At 34.5% G+C, this 20927-nt stretch overlaps 1 protein-coding gene across 2 annotated transcripts in view; it reads right to left on the reverse strand.

Moving 5' to 3' along the window:
• Positions 1-20927, reverse strand: part of LOC142351801 (uncharacterized) — an 87101-nt gene that overhangs the window by 21655 nt on the left and 44519 nt on the right. The window lies entirely within an intron of this gene.

Genomic DNA, 20927 nt, shown 5'->3' on the forward strand with positions numbered 1-20927 from the left:
CATAAGGATATAATGTTTTATTTTTAACCTTATAAACTTTTGCCATTTTATCAAGAAACATTGTCAAGAAAATGTAACTATCTATAAACTTTAATACACCCACTCTAAACATTCTAGCTTTGCCATTAGTACTAGGCAAGATATCAATTCTTCTCCTGCTATTATTCTGTTCAAATATCTCATTAAAAAATAGATTGAAGTCATAGCCTTTTACATTATGAAATATTACTGGAATGAAATTTTGATGTTTATAGTTACAAAGTTACAAATATTACATGCTGGGCCTCTATATCTACCTGTTTGGTGACAGTGATCTCTAACTTTATTAACACAGTTTTCATTACAAATGTGACATATATCATTAGCATCATGATACAATTTATCTTCTTCTGTGAATAGCATTGCTTTGTATATCTTAATGCTAAGTTTTGTTTCTATTTCTAATAAATCTCTAACATAATCTTTGATGCAGTCTGGACCAAAGTATGATCTGCGAAGCAGGTTCCCTGATTGGTGTAACAGCTTCACTGATTGGTGTAACCAATTCGTGGATCTGCTTCATCTTTGCTATGCCAACTATAACCAACAGCAATGGGTGCATGTTCAGATATCTTATATGTATTGCTACCAAACTTTTCATCTGTTCCTTTCATATAACAATCAATATCACTAAATATAACATTATTCACTTCTTGCTGTTTATGTTGATTCTTGAATTTAACTTGTTTTAACTTAGGGCAAACAATCTTTGGTTTGATTTGGACACAGCATTCATGAGTTTCACATTTATATTGAGAGTTAAACCAATAGGTACAATTATCACAAAACCAGAACTTTGCATGTTTGGTATTGGGTCTTTCTAGTAATACTTCTACCTTTTTAATAAGAGCACAATGTTCATTCCAGACTAGAATCCTAACATTTTGTCTATCTTTTACAAAGTTAGAACATTTCTCTAGGCGTTCTACTTTTGCTATATTACTATCTTGAGTAGGCCTGTAAAACCAAATATTGATAAAATATTTATTTTGGATTTTTGTTATATAATCATATACAGTTTCATTATATTCCCAGTCATCGACTAGATTATTAATATACTTATTTTCTCTAGTTGCATCTTGGGTCACAGGATATAATGAGGCTGTAATGCATAATCTTAAGTAATTAAATTTATTACTTTTAATAATTAAAATAGCTTTTGTTCTAGTTCTTAGATTTGGTGGTAGTTCGATATATGATCCTAATGATGGTTTAGTTCTTTCTATTTTTAGCTGAATGTCAGTTATTACAAGAAATTCATAATCATAGCCATAACCCTCACATGTCTCTCTAGTATTATCTAGCCATTAGTTTAGATCCAGTCGATGATCCTTAGTCATATATTCATCAGTTCTAAAGTTTATAAGAGTTGTCTTAGTCTCTTCTTCTCCTCTCTTCTTATATAAGCAATTGGCCGTAACTTTATATTTATATGATTTAAATGGTTTAAACCCATCTAATATGTAATCTATAGGCTCATTAAAATCATTAATATGACTACCCGGCTTAGTTATATATAGCTGTCTTTGATTAAACTTGATTTAATAGTATAATTATCTGCGAAGCAGGTTCCCTGATTAGCAAAGCTTGGATCAGATGAGATAACACTTTCTCTCATGTGTTTATTCATGTGAGTTTGTAGACCAATCTGATTTTTAAACTTATCGCCACAAACCCAGCATGGTTCAGTTTTAGCTATATCTATGCCAGTCTCAGATTCAGTTTTAATAACATCTTTAGTTTTAATATTATCAGTTTTAGTCTTAGTTTCAGCTTTAGCCCTAGTTTTAATAATATAATCATCTTCATCCGAATTATACACCTTCTCCAAGATTTCTTCTTCAGACTCAAACATTTTCTCCAATAGTTCTTTATGTTTGAGATCGTATGATTGATGCCTGTATAAACCCTTCTTTGATTCAAAGGATAAATTACAGACGTCGCAGAAGTTTATGACACTAGTATTAGTTGATTGAGACATGAATATATTTATTTAGGGAAAATTTTGGACAAAATAATTTTTCGAAAATGAAAATGAAATGCAATAAGTGTAAAAATAAGTCTTGGAAAGAATGTTGTAATAATTGTAAAGAATTAGAAGATTCCTGTTTTGTATGTAAAAATATGGTTAAGGTGAAAGATTATATAGAACATTTGGGAAATCATTATTCTGATCCTGATCAATATCTAGCATGTAGTATGTGTAATGTTTATAAACAAATATCATTATATAGATTTAGAAATATGAAATGTAGACTATGTTTTTATCTTCATAGATATAGATATGGTCATACTAGAAATCAATTCAGAGAGCATGTTTATAAGTATAATATTCAAATAAGCTAATTCTTCTGTGATGTAGTTTCGGTTTTTATTGATTTTTTGATTGAATTTAGAGCCAATATATAGTAGTGAATAAAATGGGGGTACAAGCAAGTAGTAGGTATATAGAGTAGTGGGGGGAAGGAGCTCGAACAAGTGCATGAAAATTTTTTGAGGGGTTTTTACTATGTAAAAACAGCTCAAAAAATTGAAATGCGCTTGGAGAGCTCCTTTTTCCCACTACTGAAATTTACAAAGAAATTATTCAAAGAAATTATTTAAACTAAATTATTTCAAAATTTTAAGAGGTTTTGCAAAACTTTAGAGCCGAGGGGAAAACTTAACTGAGCTCATACCATTGTGCAAATTATTACCAGGGAGTTTTTGAAAAACGATTCAGAACAAACTTTTTTTTGAAAAAAAAATGAATAATCAAAAGATGACCTTTTAAAAACATTCCATATTCCGCAAATTGAAGATATATGACTTCCAAAAATAACTGCCCGTTTTTACCTGAAGGCCTTCTCGTCAAAAAATGAAATTCAAAATGAGACAACTACTAATTTTTACAAAAAACATCAACATGAATTTTAACATTTGAACCTCTAGCAAATTACGACATTCAATAGAAGATATAATGCCAAAATACACTTGTACGTCTTTTTAAATGCAGCTTTTGCTCACTTTTACTTTATATATACCAAATAATAAAAATTAAGTATTCAACAAAATGATTATTTTCTCGTAATCAACTCTGTCGTAATAGGCGTAACAAGGAAGATTGGTAATTTGCGTTCACACATAGTGCTGGCGAAATCCATCCTCACCTCCTCGCGGTGCTCCCTGGATAGGCAGCATCCTTGCTGCTGAACTAACGAGGCTCTGGCTATGGAAGGCAATGGCAAACCACCATAGTAACTGCCAAGAAACCAATAATGTCAGCTCCAATACATCATAAACCACTCAACTAAGATCATCCTGAGAGTTATCAAGAACAGAATGAGAAAGATCATACACGAGGAAGTAAGCGAGATGCAGTTCGGCTTCATGCCCGACAAAGGCACAAGGAACGCTATATATGTAATCAAACGAATGCAAGAACGGAATAAAGAAATGCAAAAGAAGATTTTTTGTTGTTTTATTGATTACACAAAAGCGTTTGATCGAGTCGAACATAACATCTTATTCGAAATTCTAAACGATTTTGATTTTGCAGACAAAGATATCCGAGTGCTACAAAGCTTGTACTTCAGACAACAGGCAAATGTTCGTGTTAACAACGAGTTGTCTGATTATACAGACCTGAAACGAGGTGTTAGACAAGGTTGTATAGCTTCACCCGATCTTTTCTCACTATACACGGAGATGATTATGAGACACTCTGACGACGAACCAGGTGTAAATATGGGAGGACACAATATAAACAACATCCGATTCGCCGACGACACTGGTCTGATCGCGGGCTCACAGGAAGACCTACAAAAGCTGTTAAACGTAATATATGAGCGAAGTGAAAAATTCGGTATGAAGATCAACACGGCGAAGACAGAAGTAATGATAATGAAAAACTGGGACAAAGAAAAGGCAGAAATAATGTTGAACGGAGTAACGCTTAAACAAGTCGAGAAGTTCAAATATCTTGGCAGCTGGATAAAATCTGACGGGAGCTGCTCCACAGATATCAAATGTCGGATCGCAGAGGCGAAGACTGCGTTTCCAGAAATGAGAAGCATCCTTTCGAACTTAAAGATGCCGTTCAAACTGAGGTACAGAATTCTGAATTGTTATGTCATACCAATAATGATGTATGGATGTGAAAACTGGATTCTAATGAAATCAGACAAAGAAACTCGAAGCAGCTGAAATGTGGTTTCTGAGACGAATGCAGAAGATAAGCTGGAAGGAAAAGAAGTCGAACGAGGAAATTGTGAAAAGCACTATTGGTTCGAGGAACCTGCTTGCGAAAGTGATGCAAAGACAAACATCGTTCTTCGGACATATCATGCGCAAACAAGGTATTGAGCAGGTTGTGACAACGTGCAAAATCGACGGCAAAAGGAAACGTGGTAGACGCCCGACACAGTTTCTGGATCAGATAAGGCGATGGACCAATTCTCAAAGCGTCGCTGATGTCATGAACAGAGTCAGAAGCAGGACATTAACGGTAGCCAAAGTCTTTTGACACGGCACTTCAAGAAGAAGAATAGTGCTTCAAACCGTCAATTTGGAAGGGTAAAAAATGTAAAACCCGGAACTGATGAGCTGTCCTTCTATTGGAAGAGCGGGCCGACCAATCACTATAAAAAATTGCAAACTCGATTTCCTAGCTCACTGAGTCCTGCATTTTTTAATTTTCGAAGATAAATTTTTGCTATCACACTTTAAGACAAATTCGGCACTAACACTATCGTCCAAAATCATTTTCTTTTATGTACACCAAGGCTTCAACTGAAAATTGTTTCTCAAAGAACACTCCGTGGCAAATGATTAATTTTATCTTCGTAACTTTGGAAGGATGTTTACCGCTATCGACCCCCCCCCCCCCCCACGAATATAGGAACCCCCATTTGTATACGTTTAAACAAAACGCATACAATGTAAATATCAGCCGAAAACTTGTTCATATTGCATTTCCAGAGTTAAGAGCTTTGTTATGGGACCTACTACTTTTTTGCTTGAAAATTGTTACAAATATGCTTGTGGATGTATTATACCCGTCACGTAGTTATGAAGGTGAATAAACTTTTCAGAAAAGGCGGTGTTTAAATTTTGGGGGTCGCTTAAATTTCAGCTGCATAGGACTGGGAGGGTGGCACTATTCTACATACCAAAGCCACTTCATAGCAATTTCCGTTTAAGGATTGAGAAAAGTTGCCCAATTAGGCAGGACAACTGTTTCGTTAGAAAAGAAGAGTCAGTTCAACAAATAACTCACCATTTTGACGTTAAAATTTTTAAAGTACAAGAAATAATTTTGCAAGCTTGTTTGAAAAAGGCAATTTGAAACTAAAGAAGAAAAAATAGAGCAAAAAACAGACAAATTTTTTTAAAGTTAAGCAAAAACTTTCTCTTGACATATTCGAATTTCAGGTGTTTTTTGTATCAAGTAATAATCTTAAATTACAAAATCAGCACGAAAAAGGCTTAACTGTCTTCCGGAGTTAAGTGCTTTGTCATGGGACCTAGTACTTTTTTGCTTGAAAATTGTTACAAGTACGCCTGTGGATGTTTTATACCCGACACGTAGCTATGAAAGTAAAAAACCTTTTCAGAAAAGGCCAGCGTTTAACTTTTGGGGTTACCTAAATTTCGAAACAGTTGTGTAATCTTGTTTGAAAACATAACTTGCAACCAATGAAGAAAAAATAGAGAAAAAACACACAAAACTTTCTAAAAAATCAAGCAACACTTTTCTCTGAACTGACAGATTAGAAGTTCTGGATTTTTTATATCAAGTAACAGTCTTAAATTAAAAAGGTTTATCAATCAAGATCCGAGACCAAATAAAATAAAATATTTCACAGCAATTAGATTTCGCAGTACGTTGTATTCCGACCTTAAATTTGAAATAATGGAGTGGCGAAACAAAAAATTATCATATTCAGTTCTATTATCTCAAAAATTGCTTAAGTGTCCAATTAGTGTTTTTGATAAGAAATGTTAAGTTTGCTGGATTTGCTAGAATTAATCGCCTATTTTTGCAGTGAGTTGATTAAAACAAAACCCAAACGAACTCGAAATTTCAAGTTTGATTGACAGGTACAGCAACACGTCCTCTACATTGATCTGAATTCTCACAAATGGGCGACCTTGAAATTTATTTGTTCCTACGCTTATTCGTATTAACCCTTCATCCAAAAAACAGAAAACATAGAGCACAACTATAACTGTCTAAAGAAAGAAAAATACCAAATTTAAATTAACTAGCAGGTCCGTAAGGACTATCTTAATGCATATTATCTTGCAATTTTAACGATTGATAATCTCATTTAAAAATTATTCGTGATAATTGGTGCACATGCATTCGTTTCAATGAATTTTTTGCAAAACTAATTTGGACACACCAACAAAAACAAGAGCCAAATATGTCAAAGGAAGGTTTAGGAGTTAAGAGTAATAAACGTTCTCACGGAGCGTTAAAAAATCAAAACAGATAGAATGAGGTATAAAGAGGGACTGAAAGAGAGATCGATAGCAGCAAACACATATAATGAATCGGAGAGCAAAAAAATTTAAAAATACGAAAAAAAACGAAAAGGCAGAACGAAAGAAGGCTGAAAGCAGAGAAGAAAAACAGAAAAAAGAGTCCGGGAGAAAGCCAACGGGAGCGAAAAACGAAAAAGAATTAACAAAAAGCCAAAATCGAAATTGATGAGACAGGAAAGAACAGAAATAAAACAATGCATCAAAAACAATAAGAACATCATGACCCCGCGCTAACAGTTAAAGGAAAAAAAGAAACCGAACAGAGCGAGAGATGCAACAGTTGAAAAGAGAAGAGAAAACAGATCTTGGGTGATGCCATGAATTCCAGTTCTCATAAAAAAATGAATCTGCTAATGAGAAAACGATGGATGTGCCGAAGACGAGGAGTGTGCTGATAAAAAGGAATCGCTGACAAGCCTTTGCGAAAGCTTTCAAGAAATCAACAAAGACAGAACTGAGTTAAAGGGTGGCTAATGCCACCAACGAAATTTCCTTCGAAAATCTTGAAGGAAAAGTATAAACCTATCATGTTTTGTATGCAATAATTTATTAGTAACAGCCCTTAAGATGAAAAGTCCTCTACTGAGGGCTTAAAAATCTTTATATATTTCAAGACCTCAGTTTTGTCAATTTTTTTGGCTCCTGAATTCGGTTTTCGCATCGGCACCTTTTGGGTCTGTTACGCTTCACAAATTTTGTTCACTGAATTCTTCTGTATTAAAAGACTTCCGTACAGTGAAACTTTGACAGAACAAATTTCTATCATCCAGCTTTTAATCCCTGGCGTTCTCGGTGAGTGACTTTACTTCCCCAAATTTTCCAGACAACCTTTTTGATCAACAAAGTTTTGAAAATAAACTAGGAATAATAACATAAACCCTATTTGTTGACTCAATTCTGATAGTGAAACTTTTCAGGATCAAAAGCTTTTCGGTCACGAATCGTTTTCTGAAGTAGTTTTTGGTCACAGACCTTTTTCTTAACAAATAATCGGCCAATGATTTTTTCGACACTTTTGTTTTTGTTGAAACACGGATTATTTTCTTTTTCTTTAACAAAATTTTGGCAACAGGCTTTTTCGCGAAGCATTTTTCGGTAGATCACACGACCTCTTGGCCACATTTGGGCCAATGACCTTGGCAACACTTTTCGGTCAATGAACTTTTTTAAACATTTTTTGGTCATTAACCTTTTAGAAACGTTAATCGGTCAATGACCTTAAAGCACAATTTTTCGGCCATTAATCCCAATTAAGTGAGAAAACAAAGTGAGAAACGAATGCGAAAAAAGAAAGGAAGGAAAAGCGAGAAGACAAAGTGAGAAAAAAAAGTGAGAAAAGAAAGTGACAAAAGAAAGTGAAAAAAGAAAGGAAGGCAAAGAGAGAAGACAAAGTGAGAAAAGAAAGTGAGAAAAATGAAAAAAGAAAGAGAGAAAAGAAAGTAAAAGGAAGTGAGAAAAGAAAGTGAGAAAAGAGAGTAAGAAAAGAAAGGGAAAAAAGAAAGAAAGGAAAAGTGAGAATACAAGGAGAGAGAAGAAAGTGGGAAACCAACGTGAGAAAAGAAGGTGAGAAAAGAAAGTGAAAAAAAAGAACGAAAAGTGAGAAGACAAAGTGAGAAAAGAAAATGAGAAACAAAAGTGAGAAAGGAATGCATATTATCTTGCAATTTTAACGATTGATAATCTCATTAAAAAATTATTCGTGATAACTGGTGCATACGCAATCTTTTCAATGATTTTTTTTGCAAAATTAATTTGGACACACCAACAAAAAGAAGAGCCAAATATGTCAAAGGAAGGTTTAGGAGTTAAGAGTAATAAACGTTCTCACTGAGCGTTAAAAAATCAAAACAGATAGAATGAGGTATAAAAAGGGACAGAAAGAGATCGATAGCAGCAAAAACATATAATCAATCGGAGAGCAAAAAGATTTAAACATACGAAAAAAAACGAAAAGTCAGAACGAAAGAAGGTTGAAAGCAGAGAAGGAAAACAGAAAAAAGAGTCCGGGAGAAAGCCAACGGGAGCGAAAAACGAAAAGGAATTAGAATAAGAAGGCAAAATCAAAATTGATTACAGGAAAGAACAGAAAGAAAACATTGCATCAAAAACCATAAGGAAATCATGACACCACGCTAAGAAAAACAAAAGGAAACAAAAATTGAAAAAAACAAACATTTAAAAAGAAAAGAAGAAGTTAGTAAACAACCAAGAAAAAAAATAAAGAGAATGAGAAAGTTAAGGGAGGAGAAAGGAAAGTGAGCGAGAGACTGAACGCAAGAAAAAAGGAAAGCGATAGAATGAAGGTAAATGGGAAAGCCAAAAGAAAGAAGCCAAAATCATGATAGAGAGAGAGAGAGAAAGTACAAGAACAGCAAGATAGTGATCAAGCGCAAAAAGCAAAAGCAAATATTTGGGTGCAAAAAGAAAATATCACAGTTAGAGGAAACACTTGAAGGGCAGAAAAAAAGAGAAGATCGCACAAAAGAAAAAAACTGAACAGAGCGAGAGATGCAACAGTTGAAAAGAAAAAAAATCAGATTCTGGGTGATGCCATGAATTCCAGTTCTCATAAAAAGAATGAATCTGCTAATGAGAAAACGATGGATGTGCCCAATACGAGGAGTGTGCTAATAGAAGGGAATAGCTGGCAAGCCTTTGCGAAAGCTTTCAAGAAGTCAACAAACACAGAACTGAGATAAAGGGCTGGCTAATGCCACCAAAAAAATTTTCTTCGAAAAACTTGAAGATAAAGTATAAACCTATCATGTGTTGTATGCAATAATTTATTATTAACAGCCCTTAAGATGAAATCCCTCTACTGAGGGCTTAAAATTTTTTATATATTTGAAGACCTCAGTTTTGTCAATTTTTTTGGCTCCTGAATTCGGTTTTTGCATCGGCACCTTTTGGGTCTGTTACGCTTCACAAATTTTGTTCACTGAATTGTTCTGTTTTAAAAGACTTCCGTACAGTGAAACTTTGACAGAACAAATTTCTATCATCCAGCTTTTAATCCCTGGCGTTCTCGGTGAGTGACTTTACTTCCCCAAATTTTCCAGACAACCTTTTTGATCAACAAAGTTTTGACAATAAACTAGGAATAATAACATAAACCCTATTTGTTGACTCAATTCTGATAGTGAAACTTTTCAGGATCAAAAGCTTTTCGGTCACGAATCGTTTTCTGAAGTAGTTTTTGGTCACAGACCTTTTTCTTAACAAATAATCGGCCAATGATTTTTTCGACACTTTTGTTTTTGTTGAAACACGGATTATTTTCTTTTTCTTTAACAAAATTTTGGCAACAGGCTTTTTCGCGAAGCATTTTTCGGTAGATCACACGACCTCTTGGCCACATTTGGGCCAATGACCTTGGCAACACTTTTCGGTCAATGAACTTTTTTAAACATTTTTTGGTCATTAACCTTTAAGAAACATTAATCGGTGAATGACCTTAAAGCACAATTTTTCGGTCATTAATCCCAATTAAGTGAAAAAACAAAGTAAGAAATGAAGGTGAAAAAAGAAAGGAAGGAAAAGCGAGAAGACAAAGTGGGAAAAGAACGTGAGAAAAGAAAGTGAGAAAAGAAAGCGAAAAAAGAAAGGAAGGAAAAGAGAGAAGACAAAGTGAGAAAAGAAAAAGAGAAAAATTTAAAAAGAAAATGAGAAAAGAAAGTAAAAGGAAGTAAGAAAAGAAAGTGAGAAAAGAGAGTAAGAAAAGAAAGTGAAAAAAGAAAGGAAGGAAAAGTGAGAAGACAAAGAGAGAAAAGAAAGTGAGAAACCAAAGTGAGAAAGGAAGGTGAGAAAAAAAGTGAAAAAATAAAGGAAGGAAAAGTGAGAAGACAAAGTGAGAAAAGAAAGTGAGAAAAGAAAGTGAAAAAAGAAAGGAAGGCAAAGAGAGAAGAAAAAGTGAGGAAAGAAAGTGAGAAAAATGAAAAAAGAAAGTGAGAAAGGATACGAGAAAAAATAGTGAGAAAAGAAAGTGAAAAGAAAGTGAGAAATAAGAAAATGAGAAAAGAAAGTGAGAAAAGAAAGTGAGAAAAGAAATTGAGAAAAGAAAGTGAGAAAAGAAAGTAAGACAAGAAAGTGAGAAAAGAAAGTGAGAAAAGAAAACGAGAAAAGAAAGTGAGAAAAGAAAGTGAGGAAAGTGAGAAAAGAAAGTGAGAAAAGATAGTGAGAAAGGATACGAGAAAAAATAGTGAGAAAAGAAAGTGAGAAAAGAAAGTGAGAAAAGAAAGTGAGACAAGAAAGTGAAAAGAAAGTGAGAAAAAAGAAAGTGAGAAAACAAAGTGAGAAAAGAAAGTGAGAAGAGAAAGTGAGAAAAAAATTGAGAAAAGAAAGTGAGTAAAGAAAGTGAGAAAAGAAAGTAAGAAAAGAAAGTGAGAAAAGAAAGTGAGAAAAGAAAGTGAGAAAAGAAATTGAGAAAAGAAAGTGAGAAAAGAAAGTAAGACAAGAAAGTGAGAAAAGAAAGTGAGAAAAGAAAACGAGAAATAAAAAAGTGAGAAAAGAAAGTGAGGAAAGTGAGAAAAGAAAGTGAGAAAAGATAGTGAGAAAGGATACGAGAAAAAATAGTGAGAAAAGAAAGTGAGAAAAGAAAGTGAGAAAAGAAAGTGAGACAAGAAAGTGAAAAGAAAGTGAGAAAAAAGAAAGTGAGAAAAGAAAGTGAGAAAAGAAAGTGAGAAGAGAAAGTGAGAAAAAAATTGAGAAAAGAAAGTGAGAAAAGAAAGTAAGACAAGAAAGTGAGAAAAGAAAGTGAGAAAAGAAAACGAGAAAAGAAAGTGAGAAAAGAAAGTGAGGAAAGTGAGAAAAGAAAGTGAGAAAAGATAGTGAGAAAGGATACGAGAAAAAATAGTGAGAAAAGAAAGTGAGAAAAGAAAGTGAGAAAAGAAAGTGAGACAAGAAAGTGAAAAGAAAGTGAGAAAAAAGAAAGTGAGAAAAGAAAGTGAGAAAAGAAAGTGAGAAAAAAATTGAGAAAAGAAAGTGAGTAAAGAAAGTGAGAAAAGAAAGTGAGAAGAGAAAGTGAGAAAAGAAATTGAGAAAAAAAAGTAAGAAAGTGAGAAAAGAAAGTAAGAAAAGAAAGTGAGAAAAGAAAGTGAGAAAAGAAAGTGAGACAAGAAAGTGAAAAGAAAGTGAGAAAAAAGAAAGTGAGAAAAGAAAGTGAGAAAAGAAAGTGAGAAGAGAAAGTGAGAAAAGAAATTGAGAAAAAAAAGTGAGAAAAGAAAGTGAGAAAAGAAAGTAAGAAAAGAAAGTGAGAAACGAAAGTGAGAAAAGAAAGTGAGAATAGGAAGTTTTTTCTGTCAGACTCTCGGCTTTTCGTTTGATAGGCAGAATAACTTAACGCCGTCCGCAGCCGTTCAAAAGCAACCATAGTTTGTTGCTCAGTATCAAAAGCTTTTCGGTCACGAATCGTTTTCTGAAATAGTCTTTGGTCACAGACCTTTTTCTTAACAACTAATAGTAATCGGCCAACGATTTTTTCGACACTTTTGTTTTTTTTTGAAACACGGATTATTTTCTTTTTCTTTAACAAAATTTTGGCAACAGGCTTTTTCGCGAAGCATTCTTTGGTAGATCACACGACCTCTTAGCAACATTTTGGGTCAATGACCTTGGCAACACTTTTCGGTCAATGAACTTTTTTAAACATTTTTTGGTCAATAACCTTTCAGAAACATTAATCGGTGAATGACCTTAAAGTACAATTTTTCGGTCATTAATCCCAATTAAGTGAAAAAACAAAGTGAGAAATGAAAGTGAAAAAAGAAAGGAAGGAAAAGCGAGAAGACAAAGTGGGAAAAGAACGTGAGAAAAGAAAGTGAAAAAAGAAAGGAAGGAAAAGCGAGAAGACAAAGTGGGAAAAGAACGTGAGAAAAGAAAGTGAGAAAAGAAAGTGAGAAAAGAAAGCGAAAAAAGAAAGCGAAAAAAGAAAGGAAGGAAAAGAGAGAAGACAAAGTGAGAAAAGAAAGTGAGAAAAATTAAAAAAGAAAATGAGAACAGAAAGTAAAAGGAAGTGAGAAAAAAAAGTGAGAAAAGAGAGTAAGAAAAGAAAGTGAAAAAGAAAGGAAGGAAAAGTGAGAAGACAAAGAGAGAAAAGAAAGTGAGAAACCAAAGTGAGAAAAGAAGGTGAGAAAAAAAAGTGAAAAAAAAGGAAAAGTGAGAAGACAAAGTGAGAAAAGAAAGTGAGAAAAGAAAATGAGAAAAGAAAGTGAAAAAAGAAAGGAAGGCAAAGAGAGAAGACAAAGTGAGGAAAGAAAGTGAGAAAAATGAAAAAAGAAATCGAGAAAGGATACGAGAAAAAATAGTGAGAAAAGAAAGTGAAAAGAAAGTGAGAAATAAGAAAATGAGAAAAGAAAGTGAGAAAAGAAAGTGAGAAAAGAAATTGAGAAAAGAAAGTGAGAAAAGAAAGTAAGACAAGAAAGTGAGAAAAGAAAGTGAGAAAAGAAAACGAGAAAAAAAAGTGAGAAAAGAAAGTGAGGAAAGTGAGAAAAGAAAGTGAGAAAAGATAGTGAGAAAGGATACGAGAAAAAATAGTGAGAAAAGAAAGTGAGAAAAGAAAGTGAGACAAGAAAGTGAAAATAAAGTGAGAAAAAAGAAAGTGAGAAAAGAAAGTGAGAAAAGAAAGTGAGAAGAGAAAGTGAGAAAAGAAATTGAGAAAAAAAAGTAAGAAAGTGAGAAAAGAAAGTAAGAAAAGAAAGTGAGAAAAGAAAGTGAGAAAAGAAAGTGAGACAAGAAAGTGAAAAGAAAGTGAGAAAAAAGAAAGTGAGAAAAGAAAGTGAGAAAAGAAAGTGAGAAGAGAAAGTGAGAAAAGAAATTGAGAAAAAAAAGTGAGAAAAGAAAGTGAGAAAAGAAAGTAAGAAAAGAAAGTGAGAAACGAAAGTGAGAAAAGAAAGTGAGAATAGGAAGTTTTTTCTGTCAGACTCTCGGCTTTTCGTTTGATAGGCAGAATAACTTAACGCCGTCCGCAGCCGTTCAAAAGCAACCATAGTTTGTTGCTCAGTATCAAAAGCTTTTCGGTCACGAATCGTTTTCTGAAATAGTCTTTGGTCACAGACCTTTTTCTTAACAACTAATAGTAATCGGCCAACGATTTTTTCGACACTTTTGTTTTTTTTTTGAAACACGGATTATTTTCTTTTTCTTTAACAAAATTTTGGCAACAGGCTTTTTCGCGAAGCATTCGGTAGATCACACGACATCTTAGCAACATTTTGGGTCAATGACCTTGGCAACAGTTTTCGGTCAATGAACTTTTTAAAACATTTTTTGGTCAATAACCTTTCAGAAACATTAATCGGTGAATGACCTTAAAGTACAATTTTTCGGTCATTAATCCCAATTAAGTGAAAAAACAAAGTAAGAAATGAAAGTGAAAAAAGAAAGGAACGAAAAGCGAGAAGACAAAGTGGGAAAAGAACGTGAGAAAAGAAAGTGAGAAAAATAGTGAAAAAAGAAAGGAAGGAAAAGAGAGAAGACAAAGTGAGAAAAGAAAGTGAGAAAAATGAAAAAAGAAAGTGAGAAAAGAAAGTAAAAGGAAGTGAGAAAAGAAAGTGAGAAAAGATAGTAAGAAAAGAAAGGGAAAAAAAGAAAGGAAGTAAAAGTGAGAAGACAAAGAGAGAAAAGAAAGTGGGAAGCCAAAAAGAGAAAAGAAGGTGAGAAAAGAAAGTGAAAAAAAAGGAACGAAAAGTGAGAAAACAAAGTGAGAAAAGAAAGTGAGAAAAAAAGTGAGAAAAGAAAGTGAAAAAAGAAAGTGAGAAAAGAAAACGAGAAAAGAAAGTGAGAAAAGAAAGTGAAGAGAGAAAGTGAGAAAAGAAAGTGAGAAAAGAAAGTGAGAAAAGAAAGTGAGGAAAGAAAGTGAGAAAAGATAAGAGAAAAGATAGTGAGAAAAGAAAGTGAGAAAAGAAAGTGAGAAAAGAAAGTGAAAAGAAAGTGAGAAAAAAGAAAGTGAGAAAAGAAAGTGAGAAAAGAAAGTGAGAAAAGAAATTGAGAAAAGAAAGTGAGAAAAGAAAGTTAGAAAAAAGAAAATGAGAAAAGAAAGTGAGAAAAGAAAGTGAGAAAAGAAAGTGAGACAAGAAAGTGAGAAAAGAAAGTGAGAAAATTTTATCAACAGGCTTTTTCGCGAAGCATTTTTCGATAGATCACACGACCTCTTAGCAACATTTTGGGTCAATGACCTTGGCAACACTTTTCGGTCAATGAACTTTTTAAAACATTTTTTGATCAATAACCTTTCAGAAACATTAATCGGTGAATGACCTTAAAGTACAATTTTTCGGTCATTAATCCCAATTAAGTGAAAAAACAAAGTAAGAAATGAAAGTGAAAAAAGAAAGGAACGAAAAGCGAGAAGACAAAGTGGGAAAAGAACGTGAGAAAAGAAAGTGAGAAAAATAGTGAAAAAAGAAAGGAAGGAAAAGAGAGAAGACAAAGTGAGAAAAGAAAGTGAGAAAAATGAAAAAAGAAAGTGAGAAAAGAAAGTAAAAGGAAGTGAGAAAAGAAAGTGAGAAAAGAAAGTAAGAAAAGAAAGGGAAAAGGAAAGGAAGGAAAAGTGAGAAAACAAAGTGAGAAAAGGAAGTGAGAAACAAAAGTGAGAAAAGAAAGTGAAAAAAGAAAGTGAGAAAAGAAAACGAGAAAAGAAAGTGAGAAAAGAAAGTGAGGAGAGAAAGAGAGAAAAGAAAGTGAGAAAAGAAAGTGAGAAAAAGATAAGAGAAAAGATAGTGAGAAAAGAAAGTGAGAAAAGAAAGTGAAAAGAAAGTGAGAAAAAATAAAGTGAGAAAAGAAAGTGAGAAAAGAAAGTGAGAAAAGAAATTGAGAAAAGAAAGTGAGAAAAGAAAGTGAAAAGTAAGTGAGAAAAAAGAAAATGAGAAAAGAAAGTGAAAAAAGAAAGTGAGAAAAGAAATTGAGAAAAGAAAGTGAGAAAAGAAAGTAAGACAAGAAAGTGAGAAAAGAAAGTGATAAAAGAAAGTTTTTTCTGTCAGACTCTCGGCTTTTCGTTTGACCGGCAGAATAACTTAACGCCGTCTGCAACCGTTCGAAAGCAACCATAGTTTGTTGCTCAAATTTTTGGATTCAGCTATAAAGCTAAGCTGCAGTACTTTTATTGGTAAAGCAGTCATTTCTAAAAGCTAACTTTAGCAAAGAAAAGCGAGCCAGATAACTGAATTGCAGAATAAGAGTCGGAGACAATGAAAAAAATCTGAGCAAAACCTCACAAAACTTAAGACCAGTTCAGACCTGCCCACCCTAATTAATTTTGATCACCAATGGATGCTTACCAAACCGTCGGCCATCTTGGATATGCAAAAATCAATGCATTAGGAATGGTAATATGTAAAAAGAACAATCAGTATTGCACTAACACAACTCAGTGGTTAAACTCAATGTAACGGTTAACTTCAGTTAAATATCAACAGCTCAAAGTCTCACACGCGCGCACGCACGCAAACACTCGCAAACAGGTTCACACACAAACACACCAGGATAAAATTCAGTGGTTGTACTCCATGCCATGGTTAACATCAGTTAAATTTCATCAGTTGAAGGTCACAAACACGCACGCACAAAGTGCGCACGCAAACACACAGTCACATAGACGAAAGCGGTCAAGTTAAAAGAACGTTGGAAAACAAATCGAACGTTTGAAAACCACCCAAACATTCGAAAACTAATCAAACGTTCGAAAACCAATTGAACGTCCCAAAACCGAAAAAAGCAAAATGGTCATTTGAATGCCTAAGTGCTCACACACACGCATGCACGCTCACGGACACACGCACGCACACACAAATAAACATCACTCACCGGCAAGCTGAAACCAAGCCATTAGCACAGAACACGCTGCATGTTCGACGACCGTTAAAACATGTGAAGATGTGCGCTTAATCATGGTGGTATAGCATGCATGCATTGCGCTAGGCTGCATGTTTAAGGGAGGCTTAAACAAGTAAAGATAGGCGCATAAACATGGTGGTATAGTATTCGAGTTATAATTAACATATAAAGATATAGATAGAGAGAGAAGATAGATAGTGACAGGAGAGACACGGAAAACGAAAAAGTGTGAAAAGAGGAGAGAATTGGAGAAAGGAGAAACGATTGCAACGTTAGTGGACAATACTCCCGACAAAATACGCGCCTCGCCTGCTCCTTAGCTCAACTCATTGAGCTCCCGCTCATCAACCCGTAGACCCCGATTCAAACCCGACTATTGCCTGTCAGTTTCTCAGAAAACCATGTTTAAGGGCCATTAAAACATGTGAAGATTAGGAGCTTAAACATGGTGCCTTTTATGTCGACACTGAATTAATATATAGATTTGAAATTTCAACTATTTTTTGTGACCTTCTATAGTCATAACAAAAAGATTGACGACCAGGATTTCATATATTTATAATATAATTTCAGGTCTCGTCAAAACAATGAATTTTTCATTTAAGCGTAACAGCTACAAAAAATACAACTGATAATTATCTCTCGTTAGAAAAATCTTTAAAAAATCTTTCTTCAGAGAAGTTGAAACACAGCAAAGTGACCATAAACAACGACAGGGAACGCACTAAACAGAAATAACTACAAAGAAGGCCAAAAACGCAAAAACTGTTAACAAAATCACAAAATACTTAACACTTAGTTTGCATTTATTCTAACGAGCTTTTTCATTCTTATGCAAAATTACCGGGATTTGGTCGGTTTATCCCGTTTCTTTATAATTTGATCTTTTCACCTTGACCGCTTTCACTAAATTGCGTAAATCTGTCGAGTGAATTCTAAATTCCATTCAGTTGAAACAAAAAGTGGCGTATATCAGCATTCAAGTGTGAAAATTTTGACTTGGGTAAAACAAAAAAAAATGAATGAAAGGTTAAACAAACAATATACACAGAGCAGCAAAATTAAGTTAGCACCTAAATTTTTTGCGATGAAAAATCATCGGAATTATAAGAAGTAGTTCAAATTCATCGCACATTTTAAGGCTATTTCGATGCACTCGAATGACTCAAGGGTTGTGTGAAAGACCGAGACATGGGCGACAGAAAAAAAATGACGGGAAGGTCCGGAAGTTTATTCATAACTCAAGCAAATAAAGATCGGTTCAAATCAACTATTCATCATTCAGGGTCATTTTGCCTGACCACATACGGTTCGCCGAGTGCTCAAAAATAAGAAATAAAACTCCACGACCATTTTTAACCCCATCTTGACCCAAAAAAGAAAAAAACGCCATATTTCTTGCAACCGAAACACGCAATTGGGAGAGGGAATGAAAGCAAGTGCATTTAACGGATGAAATTCGTTCCTGCCTCAGCACAAACGACCGCAGAAGACGAGTGTATCATACGGCAGGTGAACAGTTTGTAGATGGTGTAGATTTTGAGCATGGTCAGTGGGAATCAAAAGGACTATATTGGCATGGAGTAGCCTCTCATTCAGTTACGAAACTGAAGTAGATTTTGTTGATGGCAAACTGAACTCCTGTAGAGTGCGTTGTGTGCTGGTGTGGATCATTGACGCACATGTTTTGGATATCTTTTGGATATTTATAACGTTGGATGGATTTTTCAGCGCGATAACGCTCGACCCAATTGTCTTCCATAAAATGCGGTTACAGAGCTTCCATGGCCCAGTTATTCTCCTGACCTCAACCTCCTTGAGCATTTATGGGACTCAACAAAGCGCAAAGTTCGAAAACTTAACCCCCAGCAAGAAAATATTTGTCAACTATAAAACGCAATAAAATTCTTCTGGATAACTTAGCCTCAATCGGCGATCCGAGCACTTATTCAGTAAATGCGTCGTCGAAATCAAGCCTGTCGGATCAATAAAGGTGGTCACAATGCTTATTGACTGTAAAAATTTACTAAAAATCTGTTCAGGTTGAAACACTTAAAAATTTTCATGGATGCTAACTTACTTTTGCCGTTCAGTACAACAGCCTTTTGAGCAGATGACGACAGGTGCCAATAATTAAAAATCAAAAACGAATGTTTGAAACCACCCAGAGAAAAATTCTGCCTATTAGATCCGTGATAATTACTGAACTTTAAATTCAAAACTAAATCTCACTAACTAAAAACTTATATGCTTTTGTGTACTTTTAACTCACTGGTGTGGTAGGTATTTTATTCGCTTGATCTTAATTACCACACTAGAGCTAAACCTATATTATTGTAGCGACCTTAATTGCGTGCTAGAATAAGTCTCACAATATGCTCACAATGTTCTTTGCTAATTTCCAAATCTATGTGTTATTTGCTAGAAAATAAAATTGGTTAGATACAAAGGTTAATTAGTAAATAGATAAAAATGATAGAGCACAATTGGGGGTTAATTCCTACTTGAAAATATGGTGGGGTATCTAATCTTAATCAAGAAATTGAATCCATCTTACTGCTGGATATGAATAATAATTTAACTCTATTTTTGTTAGAAAATTGGCAGACTTACAATTGCTGCAGATAGTCCCGCTTAGCGGAGAAAATAGTGGTTTCGCTCTTAGAGCAGAGAGAGGAAGAGAGAGAAGAGAATTTTTTGGTTAGATTTTTAGCGTCTTAAGTTGCGCTGGTTGAGTTGGAGAACTGATTTCCTTCAGCAGCAAAATCTAGTCTCGTGCGTGTTTATAATTGAGTCAACACGACTAAAAAATCACAAGACCTATGACTAGCTCCGAATCAATTCCTAGGTCATTCGTGGAGCCGACTACTACTCGTCTTTAGTCATATATTCGTTTCAGAATTGGTGCTGAAGAGCGGCCTGGATAGCTTCAGTATCCTTCACGTATTACGCGTATTAATAGCGGTGGTGAATCAGCCGGTATGGACCGCTGCATAGTGTATTAAATAATACACAGCAGTATTTGGCTATGAATAATGTATTCATTCACTCAACGAAATTCACGCAGCATAGCTCTCTCTTAATATTCCGTCAGTTTAGACTAAGTCTAAAGTGTTCACAAAGTCGACGGTTAAATAATTATACTCTCTGTAGTATCGGTAATTGCGGCGGCAATTATCCAATTAGCAATACTACAGCTCACCCCGGTTTAAAGAAGAGAAAAATTGTGCTCTATCGTACGAGGTTTACATTAAGAGTATTAAAGAAACGATAATAGTGTTTACAAAAGTTGCAAAGTAGAAAGCAACATATTAAGGGAAATAATACTTTTAAAAGTTACAACTTTGCGATACTGATGAGGGTTACTAGGTATAGAATTTTAAACAAATTCGCAGTTTACATATTAGTTTACAAATAGAGACTGGATAGCAAATACACCAATTATGAGACTAATAAGATTTAAGAACCGGTTGGTGATTAAGAGTAGAAATACTAGAATATATGCTCGTTGGAGAAGTTTACAAAAGTTAAGACTATTAAGATCAATGGACAGCAATGATACTGTGCGACAAAATTAGTAGCCTTTAAATGGAAAATTTCATGAGACACATAAACAAAGTAATAGTGAAAGAGTTGTTACAAATACAGCAAAGACGAAAATGAGTCTTAGAATATTAATGTGAAAGGGAGTTTACAAAATCAGAAATCAATGTTAATTGTTCTTTATAAATTTTAGCGCTTTCAATTCTTTTGCAAGGCTTTGATTGGCTTCAATGAGCTCATTTGACTTCTTGATTAGAGTTTTCAGCTGGGTATCTCTAATTTCTAAAGTTTTTGAACAAACGACCAGCTTTTTTCTCATTATCTCTTTCTCGTTGTTGGTTGTCTTTGCAGAGATTTGGAGAGCGCTCAGTTGGCTCTGAAGGTCTGCTAGAGCATTCTCTGACTCCCAGAGTTGTTTCCGGAATGTGGAGTTCTCAACCACTAGATCTGTGGTGGAAATTGTTTCGGCCATGTTTGTGTTTTCTGGGAAGGCTGTAAGGTTGGAAAAAGGGACGTGCATCCTACAGCCTAGCGTCTTGTGAGCCACTTCATATGACCTTTCGTTGGCATTTCGGGAGCGAAGTCTCCACAGGTTCATTGCCGGGACCAACGAAAAGTCAGGAATCACCGGTAGGATGTCGGTGGGAACAGTGATCGTCTGGCCGGTAACTTTATTTTTGATCACTGTTTCCTCTGACAGACACCATTGGTTACAGTCCATTGTGAGGGAATAATCCAACGACTTAATGAATTTTGGATTGTTGTCTAACGGATGCATCTCTCTCATCCGCTGGTGCTCCAGCCTCTCTTCCTTCAAAGGAAAATCTCTTCCCTTGGGCAATCCCTCGTCTATGGAACTGTGAATAGGCTGAAGAGGTGCTTGATGAGAGTTGCTTTTAACTGTGGTTTGTTGATGTTGATGGGGCTCATGCTGTTGTCGGTATTGTTGTTGATGTTGGTGTTGATGTTGTTGTTTATGTTGTTGTTTG

Source organism: Convolutriloba macropyga, chromosome 13 (genome assembly GCF_964194025.1).
Source record: "Convolutriloba macropyga chromosome 13, txConMacr16.3, whole genome shotgun sequence".
Classification (NCBI taxonomy): domain Eukaryota; kingdom Metazoa; phylum Xenacoelomorpha; order Acoela; family Convolutidae; genus Convolutriloba; species Convolutriloba macropyga.